The sequence below is a fragment of the Buceros rhinoceros genome, unplaced genomic scaffold, assembly GCF_000710305.1.
Source record: "Buceros rhinoceros silvestris isolate BGI_N320 unplaced genomic scaffold, ASM71030v1 scaffold1406, whole genome shotgun sequence".
NCBI lineage: Eukaryota > Metazoa > Chordata > Aves > Bucerotiformes > Bucerotidae > Buceros > Buceros rhinoceros.
The window spans coordinates 85,459-107,700 of NW_010419094.1; positions in this window are offsets into that span (position 1 = coordinate 85,459).

The following is a 22,242-nucleotide window of genomic DNA, read 5'->3' on the forward strand; positions in this document are numbered from 1 at the left end:
AAGCCCCAACAGCTTCACCTTCGCTGCTGGATCCCAGCAAGCTTTGGCCCCAGGTTCTAAAAATCTGGCTGCCAGTCTCAGATGATGGCAATAAGAGATAGGGTGCACGGCCACCCTGGGACCTGCACACAGAGAGGTTTTGGTCCCATAGCCCAGCTGGCCACCTCCACAACAATATATTGCATATGTCAGCAAGGGCAGAGTAGGGGTGAAAAATCAACCCCAAAATAATCCTAAGCTCCAGCTGGACATCAAGCTGGGAAGAGACATCACAGGTGTGGGACATGGCACGGGATGGCAGGGACAGTCACTGCTCACTTGGTTACCAGGGGTGAGAATTCACCCTGCTCTGCACTGCCAGGAACCAGTCCACTGCTCCACACCACTCTTGGAAACACATCAGAGCATTCTCTCAGCTCTAGGACCCAAAACTGCACGGCATGGATGCACGAAAGCAAAAGACATCAGAGAGAGGAGTGTGACTTGTGCCCGGTTAGCGGCACAAGACTTAGCCAGTTACCCCAGGTTAGCGTTTCCTCTCAATCGCAGTTTTGTTTTTCATCTGAACATTAATCCTCTTTCCAGCACAAGACACAACATCTCACCTCCAGTTCCAGGAGAAGTCCATTTTTCTAGCCACAGCCAGTCTGAGAGCAACTGCGGGTCTCAGATCACTTCCTAATCCCAGGGCTGTTTCTATTAATTTTAGGCACTGTGCCACTTCCCAGGTAGCGTTTAGAGTAGCAGAGGGGCGACTGGGACCCTAAATATACTGCATATGGGGTTTCAGGCTTGCATTTCCACTGGGCAGCAAAAAACAGTTTTTCCGTGCTGTTAAGAGGTTATAGGTACCGTCCTGATGCAGGCACAGGAGTGATTTCCCAGAGATGATATTAATTCAGCTTCCTTGTAAATCATTTGTAATGCATATTTTCTTGAAATCTTGCTCTGTCCATACAGGGAAGATATTTATTGTGCAGATCCTGCTTCTTGAATAAAAACTTCTGTCAGTGCGTATGAAATGCATCAGGCCGTTTTCCTGATCCTTACCAAACTCAGATCATCAAAAATTGTATTTCACTTTTGCAAGATGAGTTGTAGTGCACTGACCTGACCCTCTGGGGATGGACGTGCACTCCTAACAGAAAGGATTTTGCTGATGCTTCAGTCTGGTAGTAAGGAGGAAAGTTTATTGCTTGCTTCCAAGCAGTGCTGGGTTCCCAAAGGGTTTTATTCTTTACCAGGAAGGAAATCAGACCCAGAAGGAGCTGGAAAACTCCTTTCTTTGAAACCTGACACATCACATTTGCTAGATAATGTTTTTTGCAGTTAACTTGGGAGGTCAACACCAACATAAAAGCTCAGATATTGCTTACAGTGACTCCCGCAGAAGGGGCCAGCAGATGCCAAGGGCACTTTGCCTTGAGCAAGCCCAATGCTCAGATCTTACCACTACCAACCACAGGGCTCTGTTGCAGGAGGGTTATTGCAGAGGTGAAATGTGTGAGTCACTTACAAAGTTGTCTTTGCTGATGAAAAAATTCAAGCAAGCATTTATCTGAGAGTTTCAGAAAATACAGTTAGGAATTTGCAGATGTTGACAGACACGTAAAATAGCTGCACTTAGGAGGCTGACAGCTACTGAAGTGCAGTGCTTGGTTGGTGGAGCAACCACACGCTGGAGTAAGCAAAGAGGTAGAAATCAAACCTGCCAGCCGTCATTCCTTTGGCAGCTGCCTGGATTTCTCGTACTTTTTTCTCCTGTAAAACCTAAAATCCAATACACTAGGCTGGAACTTGGTCTCTGAAATATACAGCTGTTTCAGTGGAGTAAATTTGACAGTGTCTTACAAAGAAGACTTACATAGGCTTGGTTTCTTTAACATGGTGAAACTGGGGGAGAAAGTCGAGATGAACGGTTTTTCATTCTTTCTCATGTCTCAGGGAATGGAGGACATCAAATATACAGGTCAGGCAGAAATTTTAAAGCAGAGGGAAAGGTGGACATATTTCACGCAGCACATAATTATTCTGTGGCACTTATCACAGGACACTGCAGAGGCCAAAAATAAATGCTGGTTCAGAAAGAGATTAGAGAAACTAACGGGGAAAAAAGTCCATCAAGCCCTGCTAAACACAAAGCTGGGCAAGTAACCGTCAGTTCGGGAAATTCCCTCAACAGCAGGTTGCTGGGAAGGTAAAGCCACAATATGATCACTCTGCATTTGCCAGAACCCTCCATTTTCCCCTAAATCTATCATCTGCTACCGTCTGTCCTTGGAGATGGGATTCTCAGTGAGATGATCCTATGGCCATTTCAGGTTCTCATACAACGGCTGACAGTACTAGCTTGCTACTCCAAGTAGAATCGGCTGTTCCTCCAAAGCGTACCCCCATGCTTTGGCTTCCATAGATGTCCTTAGGAAGAGGTCACCACCGGAGCAGATGGGTGGTCAGAATTTCATCCCTTTTGCATTGTGGAGAAAGCCAGTGGGGTAATTCTTGTAATTGCCCAGGACAGGGAGAAGAGACGGATGTGTGATGAGAGGAGGATGCAGATTCCCCCAACTCTGGTGATGCCAACACAAGGAGCACTATTCAAATGTCTTCGTACTGCAGCCTCACCATGACCAACAACATCCTGAACGTGACATCCGCCCACAGCTCAGAAGGGTTTTGCCTGCTCCAGGGCACCCACCAGGCTTTCTGCAGAGCAGTTGAAGTCCCATCTTCTGCTGAGAAGAAACCCCAGGGGGACTGTGTGAGGAAATGGGATTGAAAATTGCTCAGCAACAGGGAGGGTGAAGTCCAAAGTTTGTAAATGCTATTTCTCTGGGTGAGGGAAAAAAAAAGTGCCATAATAATAAAACAGGCTGCACGATCAACTGCCATTGCACCTCAGTGATAAGTAGAAAACCAAGCTGAATAAATCAAGATCAGATGTACTGTGTTTGCCTGTATTCCCTTCAGCCCCATATCTCCTCCTCGCTGCCTGGCTAATCCTCTGTAGATCAAGTAACACTGTATGAGTTGGACTGATGTGGAATGACTGATGGGGACTGTGGTTTTGGCTCTGCTGTTCTACACTCCCTCTCAAGTCATTTATTATGCCATCTGACATGAGCAGTGCTCTCAAGTTGATATTTGTGAGGTAAGTGATGAATTTCCTCGCTTCCTGATAGATCATTAGGACATGTTTTATTATGGGAAAATTTGCTGAGGAATTAATTATTCAGGCAAAAACATTTTTGTGTGCCACTTTATTTATTTGGATATTTATTTTACCTTGGATACATCATTTCTGTGGTCCAAGAAAAATAATGGTCGCATGTCTAGAAGGTGACTACCATCTTGATACCAGTAATGTGCTGTTTATTTCTGGAGAGGAGGCACAGAGTCACAGTGATACCTCTGCAGAAGGATGCCCAGGGAGCAATTGGTTTCCATTCTAGGCAGAGAAAGCCAGTCCAAAAGGCTGCTTTTGAGCCAGCCCTTCAGTCACCCAAAGGCAAATTCTCCCTGATCTACCTGAGCTGAAACAGCTGTCTCAGCCCATTTTACCAAATGGTTTAGCAAATGCAGTTTGCCCATTTAATGCAGCAAACCAGCTCCAGGCTTTGGAGTCTATTTTATTCAGACTCTGTTTCATTGTTATATTAATCCATGATTATTAGTCTACAAGGCTTGACCTAGGTATTTGTCCTCTGGAGCTAATAGAGAGGATCTAGGCATCCCACATATCATCTTATGATAGTATTGCAAGTACCGCTTTTGGGGAGAGGCTTCTCATGGTAATCACTACCTTTAAGAATGTGTCTGCCACTAGTTCAGAGGGATTATAGACAAATGACCTAACTGTCAGCTACCTGTCACATCTGCATTTCTTCACAACTACCACTGCATCATGAATCTCACAGGGCATCTCACCTGGGAACATCTTGACATTTTGCTCTTCTTTTTTTTATGCAAGCATTTTTTTTTTTAAAGTATCTCCAGTCTGCTAGGAAAGCTGTCTTGTCTGCGAGGAGGTTATGGGCAGAGAACGTGTCGTGCTGACAGACATGAATGGATCAGTTATCAGGAAGCAGCTGAATGTCATTAAAGTGTCCAGATATAATAACCTCTGTATTTTGATATCCAAAGAAAAACAAATATATTCAAACTAACTCACATTCTAAACTGATAAAGGCCAGGGTGTGGCTAAAATATAATTATTAAAGAAAAAAAAGTGCTTCAGTTTTCAGAGCATCATTAACCCTAAGCTCTGAGTGACTAGTGCATGTCAGACTCCACGCAGCACCTTACAGCCAGTGAGAGCTATAACAGCTAGCAGGGGCATGGTCCCAAAATAGCACATGATTTGCTCACCTGCCTGTCCTGTCCTCTTTCAAGGGGACAGAAGTAATGACAAGGGTAGGATAAACTTTAGCAAGGCTCCGATTCCAGGCTCTATACGGGTAAAGAGTGCATCAAAAAAACAATCTTCAAGAGTAAATGTATATTTTCTTCTGGCACCAAAAAGATGTTAGAAAAGCACGGAAGAGTTGGAGACTGCTTAAAAGAATAGAAAGAATGAAAGGCAGGAAAAAAGAAGAGCGATCTGTAGGAACCCACGGAGTCCGAGTAATCAAAACCCAGTCTGAGGATAAATGTAGTTCTGTCCCTAAATCTGCTATAGATTAAATAGGGTCTTTGCATATCGCATCAATATCTAACATCTGCAGCTTAGCTCGTGACTGCTGAAGACTGCAACATCAGCAGGTCCAGAAGTCAAGCAGTCACTGAGGTCTTGTGCATCTGAACAGCACTGGGTCACTTCAGAGCTTGTGCTTCCTGTACTTACAGACGTTCGGCATCCAAAAGCCTCTCGTGTGCATATAGCAGAGTTTGTCACAGTGTTCTGCTTCATTTCAAATATTTTTTTCTATCTATCTGGATAGTTACTGGGAGACACTATTTCCCTCAACAAAATGGCTATCCCGTGCCTCTTTCTAATGTCCCTACCTGCTCTGTAGCATGAGGGGCACCGAGCAGAACCTGCAGGTGAGGATGTGTCCTCAGCAACCACACAGCAGTGAAGTCCCTTGTGTTGTCCCTGTTCCCTTCTCTATCTCTTGCACGAAGGGGTGGTTATTATGACAAGCAATAATCTAGCCGCAGTTTTGGGGAAGACCTCTGAACTGTTTTAACCTCAGGACGAAATTGCCTGTGCCTTGCAGGAGTCTGGTGCCCAGAGCCTGGTGTAGGGATGCCCAGCACTGATAACAATGCTGATCTGACCCAGCCTTCCTATAAGTTTTTCCTGAAGATCACTCAAATGTTTCTCAACCCTAATAGAGCTTTGAAAAATCCTTTGCTTTTTTTTTTATATTATTTTTTTTCTCTTTTTCTAAAACCATTTTTATGTGCAGCCACTAACTAATTTGTGCCTTAAGATTGCATCATTTCCCTGAGAAATTCTCAAGGTCATTAATCCCTCTGTAAACCACATCATGCTTTTAAATGAGTTACCACTGTGATTGATTAAAAAGGTTTTAAGTTGCAAGGGGAGACATATCACGGAGTATTTGTGCTGTTCATTCTAATTAAACACAAGCCAAATCACGGTTTAGGAAAAAAAAAAGGCATCTCAAATCCTTGTCCAAGTAACTGGGTGATACAAATCAGCATATCTCAATTAGGTGTGATGCTGCTGCACCTACTACAGATGAGGTTCTGACCCACCTGTCTTCACCAGTTTCTGTTCCACTAACATAGACATATATACTAAGAGCAGCTAATGGGTAGCACGCCAATTAATAGCATGTAGTTGCTTTATGTGTGACATATTGTACCATGCATTGATTTTTAATCTGCTCAAACTAGCATTTGTCACGCAGGGTGAAAGCCTGATGTGAGAAATAGCCTCTTCATTTTCCCTGACAACGATTAACACTGAGCTAGTCTTCAGTGCTCATGCTGCAGGCAACTGCTCCTGACAAAAATAAATGCAAAGACTGAGGAGAGAGCCAGTTTCCAAAATTAAACTCTGTCTCAAAAGTGAATAAATCAGGACAGAGAGGCACATCCTTAATTCCTGGAGACAGGAGGAACTTCACAGGGACTGTTTACCTCTGATGAGGCAGTGAACAAAAAAGAGGCAGTGAACAAAAAAGAACCAAAACATTAAGACAAGACTTCAGTACTGCCTGTGGATGGAACAAAGCTGTCATGGAGGAAAGTGGACTTTAATTGATTCTGGAGCCAGAGATTAAGCGTAAGGTACAAGGGCCTTGTGTCTTCTCCACCACACAATCATGTCACAGTCTGCAGTCAGCATCCTGAAGACTGTCAACCTGAATAAAGTCCCACCACTGAAATGCACATTGTGCAGGTAGTGGCAAAAGCTGAGAGCCAGCCCTAATAAAACAGAAGTCACAAAGAGTTTAGAGTGCGATGAGGTGGCTGTGGCCCTCGAGTGTACTGTGGCCTCATTAGTCACTTTGCTCATATGTGAGAAATGTGAGATAGAGACAAACATTCCTCAGCTCAGCATCTCAGCTGAAGACACTTGTTCTAACCTAATTACAGCCAGCAGGAGGTCTGACCTGGTACATCATCTCTCAAGGCTACTGAGAAAGAAGTGGAAATATTTTTTTTTTTAAAAAGCACCTCAGATCATCATAATCCTGGCTCCATGCAGTATTCAAGTCAGCAGATGAAACCACATAAACCAGGTAGTTTTGCAGAGCTCCGTTTCCATATTTCAGAACAAGCTGGAAGTACTTGCCAGCTGACCCACCTTGGCTGGCCCCAGCTTATCCCGTGCACAGATGTCAGGTGTGCATCTGTTGCTGCCACTGGATTTACTTATTGGTAATCTATAGAAAACTGGATAGATCTATCTGGTTTTGCAGACAATAAACCCACGGGCTTTTGAAGGTCAGGGGACTCCCGAATGTCTCGTGTCATTATTGCTTTCTTACCGTTAGCCTCTCTTGTAATGTTACAAGGAGTTTGCAAAATGTAGTCCCACTGAGGCTTTAGAAATATTAACGGCTCAACTATTTACTCCCCTTCTCCTTAGGGTATTATATGTTTGTAATGTTCAAGGATCAGTTTTAAAATGATGTGGTGGAATTTGTATTTAAACACCTGTACACGGAGGTTACACTCACTGCTTGGGTAAATCCTGAGGTCCCCAGAAGCTACTGCATAGCTGAGATGAAGCTGTATTATGCATCATCAGGGCCTCAAAGGTTCTGTGGGATACTAGAAAAAAAGAAAAAAGGGTAAATTAAAATAGAGTAAAATAATGATTAACAAATCAGAGATTCACACGTGACATCAAAATTAACTACTTGTGTTCAAAGAGAGGTCCCACGTGGAGTCAGGGGCACGTGCACTCCGCATGGATCAGAGCGTTGACGTAGGAGATGAAATACAGATCTGTGACTTGCAAAGTAAAAAGACAAGAAGAGCAATAATGAGACATCAAAACAGATCCGAATGTCACAATCCTGGGTGCAACCCCAGTGATACCTTATCTTGTGTCAGAGATGAAAAGACATTTTCTTTGTGTGTGATCAACAATTGATAAATAATGCCTGATACTAATATGCACAGTATAAGCAAGATTTTCAGAGGTGCCTTGTGATGTTTGGATGTCTCTCTAACACTGTCTCTTCACAAACACTGACAGATAACCCATTCAACTCTACGCTGTGCTTGCCAGGACTAGGACAAATTTATCTAATATATTCATTTGAGAGTCTGCTGCTGAGATGCGCAGGACCTTCTGTCTGGGACACATTACCAATCAGCTGCAGAGCAGAGGCGGTCAGTGCCCAGCCTGCCTGGCAGGGGAACTCAGGTCTGTCTACATCTCCTTCTCTGCTGCAGTATCCTAATGGCTACACCTCTCCAATGGGCAACAGAACAATCTCCAAAAAGAACCCCTTCTAGGAAACTCAGACTGAGAATAGTAAAATGCAACACTTCAAAAATCAATAATTTTGCCCAAAAGATTTCTCTCCATTCCTTTGAAAGCTACTAAACAGTGCAAGCCAGCTTCTGTGGGATCTCCGATCCCTGCCTCTCCCCAAATGCATGTTGTGATAGAAATGACAAAATAGTGAAGGAAACACAACCAAACAGAACAAGCTTTAGAGACAGTGCTGAAGGCGGTCTAAAAACCTTATTTAACATCAATTCCTCCCGCTGCAAAGGCCAGAAGTGCTCACCGACAATAGCTGGCTGAACTCACGGGGCTATTCTTTTCCTGACCAGCTCCCGTGTAAATTCTTGTTGCTTAAGAAAATGCTCTGTACCCCCAATAAGTATAAAAACTGTCTCTTAATTAGGGAGTTTCTGCATTCTGAAAAAAATGCTATATGAATGTGAAATATTTTTATTAGCATTTAGTGGAGAATTGAGTGTTATATTGACACTAGAAAATGGACTGTATTATTTTTATACTGTGATATGCAAATATAGTCATTGTTATTGCAGATTAGGAGACTGAATATTCTAATGTTTTTTAATAATGTTTATTATTTTTCTCTGACAAAAATTCCCATTAAAATACCACTTAAAGAGCATGAAGACTGCAGACATCTGAAATTAATTCTGATTTTTTTTTAAAAAAGCAAGTTTTAAAATTCAAATCTGTATTTTTCCGGTTTTACAAATAGCCCACCAAATCAATATTTCAGGAGAGTGAATCAATATTTCAGTACACTGTGATATAAAGTAAAAAAAAATTGGTCTATTAACATCTTTTTATTAGCGTGTCAATTGCAGCGCACAAAATTTGCACATATGGGTAAAGAAATTGTTTCCTGAAAATGTGCAAATTGCTACTTCACTGAATGTAAATGAAGTGCTAATTGCTCTTTGCAAACAATATTTATGCAGATTATGCCCTACTGTTACATAGCAGAGCGGAGTTTACATTTACATTTGTCGCATTTTTTTCTCCATCCCTTTGACAGTGTCTGGACATCAGGACTTGGGCTATTACTCGCTTGCTTTTCAAGACATTTTATGGAGACATGAATGGGTGAAAAATGGGAGAGGACTTGCAGACAGTAATATATCATGACCTAGAAGGCCAGAAGATCTCAGTCTGTTCTGTTGTTCGGGTTCATCATGCACTAAGCAAAATGTTTGCAGTAAATGATTTATACAAAATTTGCTTTTTATTCTGTTAGCCTCTGACCTATGTTACGTTGGGAAATTCTCTACAAAAGCCATTTTAAAAAAAACTTCTGTTCTCCAAAATATAGAGAAAATTAAGTAGAAGACACCATCAGACCAAACACTGAATTCAAATGGATGTGATTGCACTTTGGCTTTGGTTTTTGTTTTGTTGTTTTTTTTTTTTTCCTGATGGTAACTTAGTTTTAAGAGTCTGTTCCTTTCTTTTTCTTTCCCATTGCTCTATCATTAATCTGGAGAAGTCAACACACCTTGTCTAGAATTTCCCAGTCATAAGCAAGAAAAGCCCTTAATCCCATAAAGAATATCTGTTTGGTAATATTCATGAACACTGGCTGGAAATTTTCATCTTGAAACCTTGAAAATTTCCTGTACACTTATGAATAGTTTATTTCTTGGGGCAAAATCATTCTACCCTTGATACTGTTAGTTTTCCCACCAACTTCAGAGGCATTCAGATTAGATTTTCATAGTTCAGTTTCCTAAAATTTATTCTCTGATATAAAATATTTTTATGGTACTTTTTATTGGCTACCAGAACATCACGATCTCAAGACTGCCCCACCCCCACCCAAAGAAGGCAAATTTGGTGGAGAAGGATTGTCTTACTTCTTTCAGGTTGAACGGATGGGACACACAACTGTAGCACTGAGGAATCAGACACAATGCAATTTTAAAAAAATATTACTGGAGGAAAGGAACAAATACACGTGGGTGAGCTGGCCAGGACTCTCACAGATTATGGGAATTAGCTTTTATTTCTCTCCAGAAGCAGGTGAGCCGCCTTAGCTGGGCACTGCTCGGTGGCGTGGGTTATCCTTTCTAGCTCCACTGCTATTCCTGGCTCTGAAAGTGGCCATTTCACTCATGTCCACAGGATAAAATGTCAAATCCATCAACTTTTGGTAGCACTGATGGGTCATGCTGCATCTCGTGGCCACAGGGTTCCCTCCAACCCAGCCAGCCCTCAGGGAGCGGTTCTCCCAGCAGTGGATTTTCAGTTAAGTTTCGCCTTTCTGTGCCCAGGGCAGGGCAAAGCAGTAGCACATCATGAAACCCTGTCTCACAGGCCCGAAGGGAAAAAAGAAACAGAAAACAGTGCGAAACTCCACAGCTGACCTTCAGTCTGCTTTTAATTTGGGGAGAGTTCTTGGAACAGAGAGGATGTGTCAGGCACAACCCAATGAAAGTGGTGAGGCTCCAAGCTTTTAATTTTTGAACATCTCTGAAGGTTTCTTGCTTTGAAAATCTCTCCCTCTGTGAGTGTTTTCATGCCCGGCCGCTTCTTTCTCTCAGGAGAGATGGGAAATAGCAATCTTCTTCCTTTACTGCAGAGCTTTACGGGGTGGGTTACTTCAACTTCCCTAAGGAAATACTCTGTATTGCTGGTAGAGGGAGTCTGTCATTCACGAATAAAGATCTTGTATGATAGATGATGTATAAAACCTCTTCCTCCAGACTTAGAGATTGCTTCTCTGTCTCCAGAGCTATCCAGCCCTCAGGTACTTTCTAGGGAGATTCTCAAATATCCCTCAAACTTAGCTCTAGATGTGCAATCAGAATTTCTTAGGCCTCCGATACCTCACTGAGTTCCTCTGGCTCAGTGAGTTGCCTCACCCCAGCTGAGCCGCAGCAGCCACTTCTGTCCACACCATAAAATGTCTTAATTCAAACACCATAAAATGCTTTAATTCAACCTATCTTGAGAGACCTTTAAGCTGTTGTGGTTTACACAAAACCAGCCTCCTTTCTTGTTCCTGGTGCCCTTCTTTCTGATGCTGCTTTTGATCTGTGTTTGGGACCACGGGTAGATGCTTGCCTCTTTAGCACTGGCTTAACTGCAGTTTTCAGTAGCTGCCTCCAGCAAAACCAATCTGCACAGGTTCTTCATAGTGACAAAGCATAAACAGACTTCCCTGCATCTCATCAAATATATCTTGCACCAATACAAAAAAAAGAGTTAAATACTGCAGTTTAACTCACACTTGGAACGGGCTTGGCAACCCCCTGAGGGTTTTCCAATTCCCACTTCTTTAATTTTCTCCAAAGATTCTGCCCTGCTCCTGGAGGTGGGTGACACGTTCTACCTTCAGTGAATCAGACTGTATTTATCATCCCATTTTTAATTACTCCGGAGAACATATGTTACTGCTCTTTCATCTTTAGATCGAGGAACATTGTGAGAGTTGGAAACCATGTGGCTCCTATCTACAGAGAGGGAAAAGGTGTGTCAAATTCCTCACTCCATCAGCTCCCAACAAGATTAAATTTGCATCCAAGGCTGGGCACAGCTTTGGTGTCAGCAAGAGGAGGGCTGGGACCAACAGCCCGCACAGCATGTGTGTCCCTTGGAGCTGTACGGCAATCTGAGTGTGGATCAGAGCTGCAGGGCACCACGAGCCTGGTCTGCAACCCCTGGTGTCGCAAGCACTGCTCTGTCTGCCCACAGGTCCTGTTTCAATAAATGCTTAGATTTCAGCATTGTGTGTTTCAAACGCTTGTCATCTCCTTAAGCACTCGGTGTAATCAGGGTGGTTTAATCTGTTTTCTGTGAGGGTATGTCCCCTTTGGGCCGGGAAAGCAGTGTGAGAAGCAGAGAATGAGTTGCGCTCTTAGGGAGAATCACTGAAGTTTAAAGTTCTTGAGTTTAAAGCCATGGCTTAGAGGCTTCAGAGTTAGTTTCTTCTGTTTCCCATGCCTAAAAAAGTCTTGTCAGGCAGGGGAACAGCAACATCAGTCTTGGACATTTGTGACTCCAGATGCATCAAAGTGCACAGCTTGTCCACAAAGGCAAAATCAGCATCTTCTCAGCAGATAGGTATAATATTGATGCTGTATTACATCTAGTATCCATGAGGTAATACTACATGTACTCACATCCCCATCCCTTCTGTTTTGAAAGTAATTGTTTTATCCTGTTTTTCTTTTGCTGTCAAGGAGGACACAACGCAAAGAGCAATCTGGGTTCAGCGTTTTCTTGAGCTCTCAGGACAGAAGTGCTGGCAGGATTCCTATCGAGGACTGATCATTTGTCCATGAAGTGGTTACAGAAGTTTCACCAAGGGCATACTTTGATCTTCAGGTTTTTATTACTGGTGATGATATGTGAGAAGACAAGGATGTTGTTTGCTCTTACACCTGAGATTGAATTTCTAGTGTGGGCAGTTAGGGAGTAAAAAACCCAGACATATTCTTGGGAGCACACAGCACCTCATATGGCAACCAGGGGAATACAAAGGCATACTGCTATTTTTAAATCACACTTTCTGAGTACAACTGCAGTTTAATATATACATATAAACAGCAATCCCTAGAGCCTGCTAATGCCAGTCTCCTCCTGAATCAGCAGCTTCCGAATAATTTTGGTAGAAGGCATCAGATACCCTAATACTTCTCACACTGGTGTGAAAACAGTCTCACATGTACTTACACAGACACATCCCGGTGTCAAAGCAGCTATTTGGGATTTGTACTGCAGTCACAGAGAACAATCTCTGACCCACAGTGTCCAAGTGCAAGGGAAATACATATTTTTCAAACATATTAATATTTTATTATCCCATGGCAAGGCCTCCTCTTTCATCACCCCAGAGCTCGCAGAGCTGCCTGTCGGTCTCCCAGCGTATGCCAGCTTTCAACATCATCACGCTGCTGCTGCAAGCCTCCAGTATGGAGAGACAGAAAAGGTCTCAGAGAAGAGGGAGCATAAAACAGGTCCACCCCAGAGGATATTTGATGGTGCTTCTCAGATAGGATTCCCTAATGCACTACTTCTTTACTCTCTGCAGGCTACCTGGGCAAGGGTGCTCCCTCTCACATCAATAGTCATCTGCTCCCTCCTGTGCACCAGAAGAGCAACTTCAGACTGAAGCAGCCTCATGTTCTTTCTTATTTTGTTAAAGTGATTCAAGCTTTCGGGATATCAATATTTTTTTTTAAAAGAAATAAAATTAAAGAATCAGTTATAAAGAAGAAGTCCCCTAGTGACCTGGGCATCGCAAGGAAGGTGTTCGATGCCCATGCAGCAGTGGGATTGCCTACTCCACAGAACAGCCCATGCCAGGAGCTGGGGACAGTAAAGCAGGGAGGAATGGGATTCCCGAAAGCTGAGAGCATTGAGTGAGGAGCTGTCTGCACGAATGAAAGGAAAACACCCTGCATTTCATTGCTGTTGTGTTAATTCCTGGCCACTGGCAGAACTACTTGGCATGGTAAAATCCTCCTGTCTCCCTGACCGGGTTTGTGCTCAGTGGACAGCATGAGTACTGCAGAGGCTGTTTGCATTGCCTCCCCGTTCAGGCTGCTCCCCCTTTCGTATTGCTTTGTTTGTCTTTGCAACAGAAGTTATTAACAAAAATGTGTTGTGAGTAGTGCTGCTTTGCCAATGCGACTCACGGTCTTCACTTCAGTAATAACTTCTCCAGTGCAGGATAGAATTTGGAGGCCAACCCTGTCAAAATCCAGCACACAAAATTCCAAAACACTGTGAAATTAATATAATTTATTCAAATGACAAATTAGACTGCAGGGTTGTATTTATTCTAGTAAAGTCTGTTTCTTTTCTCCATTTCCATTTCGAAGCTGTAATCCTGGAGATGTTTTAAAACAAATATATAACTTATTCATCACTGTTCTTAAGCACCCACCAAAAGCCAAAGTTAGCCTTGGTTTTAGTCCTGGAGCAAACACAGAAATGATCCATTTCCAATGTAAGGTGTAGCTTTAATTAGGCTCAGCTTCTAATACTTTACAGGACATCATTTTCCAAAAGTCGCTGTGTCTCTTTTAAGCTTATTTTCCAGACAATGATCATAGGCTAAACCATTTGCCTAAGCTCATAAACTTTGTCTTTTCCCCAGTGTATTTAGTGAAGCTTAGTCAGGGTCCCATATTTTTCCTTTAGAGGAGAGTTTGTTCTTCTCTTCTGAGCACTTCCAGAAGAGGTTTGCTGTGACTGGCAATGGCCAGAAACCTCAGCAGAACATCTCTTCCCAGACGGCTTCCTTGGCCATCAAATCAACTCTACCACAGGACTATCTTCCAGCAAACTGGGTGATGTCTCCTCAGACAAACTTTTCAGAGGTCATTTTTTCCCTTGCTTCGCGAGGAAGAAAGTAGAAGGAGGGAAAAATACATAGGCTAAAAGGACTCTCAGTCAATAAGGGCCAACTCATAGAGGTGTGCAAGAGCTGATTTGTGTAACAAACTCATATTGACTGTAGACAGAAATGTTTAAAACTTACTGGATCTCTCTTTCTCTTAGCATCCTGCCTGACTGTGCATTTTTATTTTCCCCATAACAGGACATGGCTCCACTTCACCCCCACATACGGAACATTTAAAACAATTTCGCTGATGATTTCAGTCGGGTGAGCTTGATGTTGAATAAGTTTTTTAAACTCCACAGTCAACTGTTTATGGAAGACGCCACATTACTCAAACAACAGTAATGTATTCAATTAAAAACGTCTCCCAATTGACACAATTAAGAGTTTTGTTTGGTTTATATAAGGTAGTCCGGGTAAGTAGACATCAATCTGTCATCAGTGTTCCATGCTAAAGGGTTGCAGTCTACTTAATTGTTCCTCTATTTACCTTTTTTTATTTCTGTCTTCCTTGCTCCATAGGATGCAGTGCACAAATATAAAAAAGCTTTCATGCAAAGGACAGCCTTGCAGCTGGATTCCACCCCAGATTCCTCAGAGTGTGGCAGTAAAAGCCCCCAGCCAGGAGACAGATGAAGGGAAGAAATGTGAACAAGAACTTTGCATTTCCAGAATCTCCCTCACCTTCCCAATTTTCGATGATAACTTCAGAGACTTTGCTTAGGTGCTGTTTCAGAATAGAAACCTTGCGAAGGAGAGCAAGTACCCTGTCCCAGCCTGCTCAGACAAGCAGCTGTGAGGTAACTACCTTTGCTAGTAGGGGACAGACTTCCCAAAATCCCTTCCTGTACTTCTGGAAAAGCAGCAATTTTGCTCTCATTGTTCCTGCAGCAGAGTTCGTATGAAGAATGCTCATCACGCTGCGAGTTTGATTTTGTACTTTTTATGGTACTGAGTGTCTTCATTTCAAATAAAAAAAACATTTTAGCTGAACACAAATAACTGTTCTTGGTGTCTAGAAAACATAATGTTACGGTGCAGTCTTTGGCTCTAAATGTGCACCTATAAATATCTTAACCAGGCACTCAGCAACACACTATTGTTCCTCCCACAGCAGCAGAAACTGCCTTGAATTTGAACCTCGGAAGAAAGGGAAATGTGAAGTGGATACGAAGAGGGAACACATTCCTCTCCAGCTGACAACTCAAGGTTACTTCTGAAGTAAATAAAATGTTGCTAAAGAGATTTCTCTCTCTTTTCTGATGATAAAGTTGCTACATGCTGAATTTGACTGCTTTTCATTATAGAAGAGCTGAACAGGTCAGGGGGTGGGCACGTTCAATTTGTTGCTCCAAACAGCTTTCTTTCTGTTATGCTGAGGGAGTTAAACCAACCTTTGATCTCTCCAAAGTGCAGATCACACAGGCAAGGTTTAGCAGAAGGCAAGCAAATTCTCCAGGCTTCCCTTTCTGCAAAGTATCTCCTTGTTTTTGTGGCTTATAGAAGGGACTGAACATCAAATTTTAAAATACTAACATCCTTTGCTTCTTTCCAGGATGAGGAAGAGCACTCAGAGGTGAAGTTCTCTCTGCTACAGCAGGACAGCTTCCACAGACTGTTCAAACGTAGCTGAGAGCAGCTGAAGACCCCAGGTCCTGATTCAAGCAGCTGGGCAGCATCTGACTGACTGCCATATGTCATTTACAGATGTCCAGATCTACAGAACACTTTTTTTTCTTTGGCATGTTACAGGCTTTTCTTGTAAAAGGAGGGTATAACTCTTCAGGTTCTGGTGTCATAATATCGCCTCCCAAACAAAGAGTGGAGGAAGGAACTGAAGGTGAATATGAGATCATTCGATAGCTGCACAGAGTGACAGAGAGCGTTGTATCTGCAGGAAGGCCTGTGAAGGAGTTTGTATCACATTTATGTATTGGTAGGGAATAAGATCAAATAATTTTGTCTGGTATTTGTAACATTCAACAGGTGTCCCTCTCTAATACTTTCCTCTTTTTTGTATTGAGAATTTGTATTTACTAACGAAAAAGAAAATTAAAATTATCGTGATCGATTGATTTTCCCCTCTAGGTCTGAGTACCAGCTCTCCAGGCAGGTACTGAATTGCCCATTACAGCAACAGCAAACTGCTGCCTGCCCTATTGCTGGTTCTCCCAGCTTCATGTTAACTTCTCCTGTATTGTACCTCTATACTAAAAGGACGGTTCAAAGGCATAGCTGAGACACTTTAATGGTTTTGTCTTGGGAAGAGGTAGTTCTGCTCTCCATATCCCATCACTTGTTTTTCCCCATCTCTTCTTTTCCCCCATTTTCCTTTCCATTTTCCTGCTGTTTCCCTTCACTTGCTCTGGTCCTCAGAGGACCTCCGGCTGATCTCACACAAATCCTAGAAAATTAAGGTGTTTAAAAAGTCAGATAATTTATATATATATATAATTTTTGTGGTTTTTTCCTTCCAGATGACTGAGTCAAATCAACTCAGTGAAAAGTCAGAGAAGCACTAGACCTAGTACAAGGGAGGAGACAAGGCCACAGCACTAAGCCTGTGTTTAAAAGGAGTAGGTCTGTCTCTGCTAGCAGCAATAGAAAGTCTGTTCAGCCCTACTGACACTCCATACAGAAAAGGTCCTTCATTTGATAGACTTGGGGAGCCAGGAATGAAAGGCAAGACGAAGAGGTCCATAAAGACCCGAGTCACTGGCTAGAAATAGATGTCCCTGTCTTGGCAAGTGTTCTCCACCGCAGGTCTTCAACCATCATGCACCAATAGCCTGGTCCTGCAGTGTGGCTCACTCAGCAAAGTCTGGTGCTAACCAGAGCCTGGGATAGATTAGTTGAACCTGATTTCCACACCAAGGAACTAGAGGAATTGCTCTCTTCTGGGAGGGCAATGGGATTTTCTGTGTAATGCAGGGTTGATGTCTCCTCTGGGAGTCTTCACCTGGGAGAAGAGAGCAGCCATGAGGTCACCACATCCCTGCATTGCAGATGCTACTAAACCCTGGCAATGCCAGAGTCACCAAGATAGACTTCTGTCCTCTGGACTTCCCTCACAGTCCTCAGCTCCAGCATTGGAGGGGGTGAAGGACTTTGCCATTAGTAAAAGGTCAAACCATGAATGACTATTAAATTTATAGATAACAGTGAAATGGGAAAAGGCAGGATCACTGGAGGTCAAAGAAGTGGAATGAACAATTTCTTACTGAATTTTTTTAGAGCGTGGAAAGAGCATTAGGTTGCGTGGAAAAAACAATGTTATCCTTGCAGTATCTAATATTTTAATTTTGCTTTAATAGTCCTTTACATCATTATGATCAGTGTTGTGAGCACATAAATACCTCCATCTCTTCAACATTTTCTTCTTGACAGTTTAGTTTTCTACCCACAGAGATATTGATGAGACACTTTTGTGCTCCAGATATGTGCATTTTTCTGCATTTTCAAATAGGAACCACCATTATCTTTTTGCAAGCTGAATATTTTTTATACATCATTTACTAGTGACTAATGTGTGCTTCAGCCATGGGCTTCAAGGACTGTCATTTATCTTCCATAATGACCACAGTTCTTAAAAAACCAGCAACACACTGGCTGCAAAAGACAATCACAGAAGACTCCTAGTTAAAGCAAACAGAAACAGAGCAAAATACACATTGATATATTTCACTTTGGAAATGAAAAAAAACCCAACAAACCCTCCTTTCTCTTGTGTGAAATGCAATATAAAGTAAAAGAAGGTTTTAAATCATGTAAATATACACGGTTTTATTTCTGTTTCGGAAATCAGTTCATCAGCTGGAAAAAGCCAAAACGAAAATTAAAAAAAGCCTACAGCGATAAACTTTCTAGTGTGCTGGCTGCCTGTGATTTCTTACTGCCACTGAATATTTCCTATATAAATACTACAAGCAACAGTATGTGTACATATATTTAGGACAATGCCACTGTGGCCACAGGACACCGAATATTAACATTAAGCCAATGCTTCCATACAAAAGCAAATCGGGTGTTGTTGTCCACAGCAAAATATGTAGCCTTTTAAGAAGTCAGTAGCCATACAGCCTTTCAAAGCACTGCACTGCAGAAGCTCACCAAGTTTGTGCCCAAGCGTGCAGCCACACCTCCAGGATGGAAGTTAACTAGCAACGAAATCTCCCTGAGCAAGAGCAAGGATCTTACAAACAGAGCTTACAGGCCACACAAGCTGAATTTTGGGAACTCTGCCCAAACTATGCTACTCAGTGTTCTCAAGAAATAAACTCTGAGCAGTTCCCCGGGTGGTAGGAAGCTATTGGGTCCTTACAAACTTACTGCATTTCCAAATGTCAACAGAGTCATTCCCAGTGACCACATGGGCTCGTTTTTTTCACATGTTCCTAATGATTTCAAGTGCTCTATTTGACCTTACTTTTCATGGGAAAAAAGCTCACTGCTTGTTTGGATGTCTTCTTTTAAGTAGTTCCTCTTCTACAGTTTTACTGACAGCTCAACAAATAGTGCTGTCAAGTAAGCTTCAGCTATGCAACAATTTCTCCACATGCTTGCAGATACTATAAAACAGCTTTATCTCTGTTCTGTGGCTTGGGGTTGAGATATTTTGTAGTATCTTTCCTCCTATTAATAAAGTGCAATGGAGTGATAAATGTGTATTTTACATGGTTCGCGTCACTATATATGTATATGGCTGCTTCCAACAGTGCAGCCACCTCCTGCTGTATGCAGGCTCCTCCTGTAAACAGGGAAACCTACAGAAAGCATAAGCCCGGGAAGCCTTTCACCAGCACCAGCAGCCAGGCGATGGGGCAGGCTGTCTGCAAGGAGCGACCAGAGCCAAATCTAAACAGAAATCTCTTTACCTTCTTTGGAGACATTACCCTTTACTAATGTTCACAGAAGTGAATGTATTTCTGCAGCACATACTTCCCAGTGAGGTATGTCTCTAACCAGAGTTCAATCAGTTCATCAAGGACCAGAAAAACCACCCTAGTCACAAAGAGAGAAGCAGAAACACAGAGCTGGGGGTAGGGGAAAGAAGAAGGGAGGCAGGAAAGACAAGGACTGCCCTCTCTCACGAGCAGCGACCATTAGACTGGATCAACTATGTGATTCAAATGTCTTAGAGAATGTTCTCCTTCTCAGAAATCTTTCTGATAACTTAGCAGTTGGGATGCTCCTTTACCACATCAGAGAAAGTATTATCATCTTGGATAGTGTTTCATCTGTTTTGGTGCCACATGTAAGTCACAGAGTGACACAGATCACGGAGTGTGATCCTGTAATCCTTTCTCAGACAAAACTCCCGCGGGCTTCAAATGAGCTGTTGCAACACTAGAGGAGCCCACAGCGGTCTGAACCTGATCCTTTGGAGGTCATAGTCCAGTTATGCTCATTTATTGATGGTGGTGATAGGTTCCAAGCTACCTTAGATGTCAGTCCATGACTTGTCCCAATCCTTCAGTGATCTCCAGATGGTAAGAACAATTTTTGACAAGAGTTAAGTTTACACTCTTGTGCTTTGAAAGTTGTTTGAAGGAAGCTAGGGATTCTTCTTCGGCCTCTCGGCTGATATGGCTTGTGTGACATTACCACAGTGAAGGAGGAATAGATGGAGAAGGACTTCTCTGTTCGTCTGGAAGCTAAACTGTAAGTTATATGCTGGGGCACAGAAGACTTGTTGACTTCTACAACAGGAGGAAATTATGAAACTGAAACCACTCAGGGGCTGAACACGGAAAAGAGTCACCAAACCTGACCTTCTGGCCTCTCCAGAAGTCAAGAAAGCCAGCTGACTTTAGGATGAAAATACAGACCCTTCTGTGCATCTGCTATGCAGAATCAGGCCCTAAATAGCAAAGGAATTTACTGCAATCCCATCTTTGCCAATTAAGTGTCTTCTGCTTCTAAATCGAAGGAAGTTTCAATGTTAATTTTAAAATATTGCTGGCATTTATCACAGTAATTACTTTACCCATGTAAAACTCCAGACACCATAAATAGTGTTGATACTATAGATTAAATGCTCCCAAGGTACATATTACTGATGCTACAAAACACACATGCAGTCAAGGATATTCTTCTCCAAGCTCAGCAGTTGTTGAGCTCCTGCAAAAACATTTAAGCATACAGTTGCCTCATCGGGTTTCTGAAAATGACTGATGTTTCTTATCAAAAGCCATCCGTCTTTATCAGTGGTCACATTTTGGAGGAGCAAAATAAGTTATTACACCTGGGCAAACACACTCACAAGCTGTAATAAGAAAACATGCTACATCATTGGGAAATACGTTGCACTTCTGTGAAAATTAGTAAAGGGTAATGTCTCCAAAGAAGCTAAAGAGGTTTCTGTTTCGACTTGGCTCTGGTCTACCCCTGAAAAGAACTCAAACCTGGCAGAAAACTAACCCAGAAAAAAGGCTGAGTCTGTTCATGCAAGGGTCGGGACAGGACTGCTGCTGAAGGCACGTCAGGGCAAGCAGGAAAGGAGGAGAGGGGGGAAAGGGAGAGCTCTTTTTTCAGTGCCAATCAATCGTTGATTCAGTTTGACTGTGTTGGGCTATCGTGCCCCCCATTGGTGAAAGGAAACGTCTCTGTTTTAGAGGATGACCAAGGGATGCAAAGTCTCTTCTGCCTTCATCCTTTCAAGTTTACTGCAAAGTCAAATGAGCTAAGAACAAATTCTGAGCAATAAGGTAATTTTTGGCATTACTTCGTTTTAGTAGTGATCTCTGCAGAAGATACTGATATTCATGCTGGGAAGGCAGGACAGAAAATCTCCACCAGTCTTAGTTAATATCTTACTACAAACAGCTACAGATTTTTTAAGTTCAGAAGAAAAGCAATGGTTTCTTTCTTTTGCCAAACACCTGACCCTGCCTGTAGTACAGCCCTGCCCCATCCCTCGGGATCACAGTCTATAAGCACCAACTATTCCTTGGAATCAGTGGAACTATTGCTAACATACAAACAGTGTTATAAAGTGAATACTAAATTATATACAGGGAGAATTTGCCCTTCCCCCTCTTTACCACCAGTGAGTAGAAGGAGCCCATCTTTCATAGGCATGTCAAAGAGCTATAGTTCATGCCTGTGAGAAAATTACAGGACAGTTTTTATAGCAATTCAGACAATGGATCCCCACTATGCAAATAAAATACAGCACATCTATGCAACACTTCATGACAGCCTCGCTCGGTATCTCACAATGAGGATGGGTGGTGGGTGGCTGTGGGAAGTCCGTCAGCTCCTGCAGAGCTGCACCAGGCTGCAGTTCTCGTGTGCCCTCCTACGTGACTTTCTTCAGTGCATGGGAGAAGGCAGACTAAAGATAGCAGGAGAAGGAGATGGTATGTGTCGTGCTCATCTCTTGACCTCTCTCTCTCTCTCTCTGGTATGGTGCCTGAGATCAACCAAGGTGTTTAGACGTTGAGTTGTTTAGGTTATGTGTATTCCATTCAGCCAGAGTACTCTGCTCCTGACCCCTGCTCACAGCCCCTGGTATCGTTAATGCAGAACTGTCCATGCTGCTTCACAATGAGCAGAAGTTTCAGGCATTGAATGGAGTTAGCAGATAACTGATATAATCATATATTCAGCTACAAGGTCTTCATTTAACCTGAACACAAACTGCAGGGCCTTTCCCTTTTTTCCTCAGGAATTACTCCTGTTTTACATTCCAGAACACTTGTCACACTGGTGAATATTAATTGAAAGTTGTAATTAATTAGAATGTCAATTAATTCCTTTATTTTATTCTTCAGGGTAATTTTGTATTCTGTGCAAGAGAGAGCAGCAAGTGAGCTTACCAGAATGAAATAAAACAAATCTCAGGGTAAGTACTGTGTTGTGGATCCTAAAAGAAGCGATTGGCCAGCATTTGGTCGAGGGACAGAGGTAAGGTTAGCAATCGCATCCACGAAGGCAG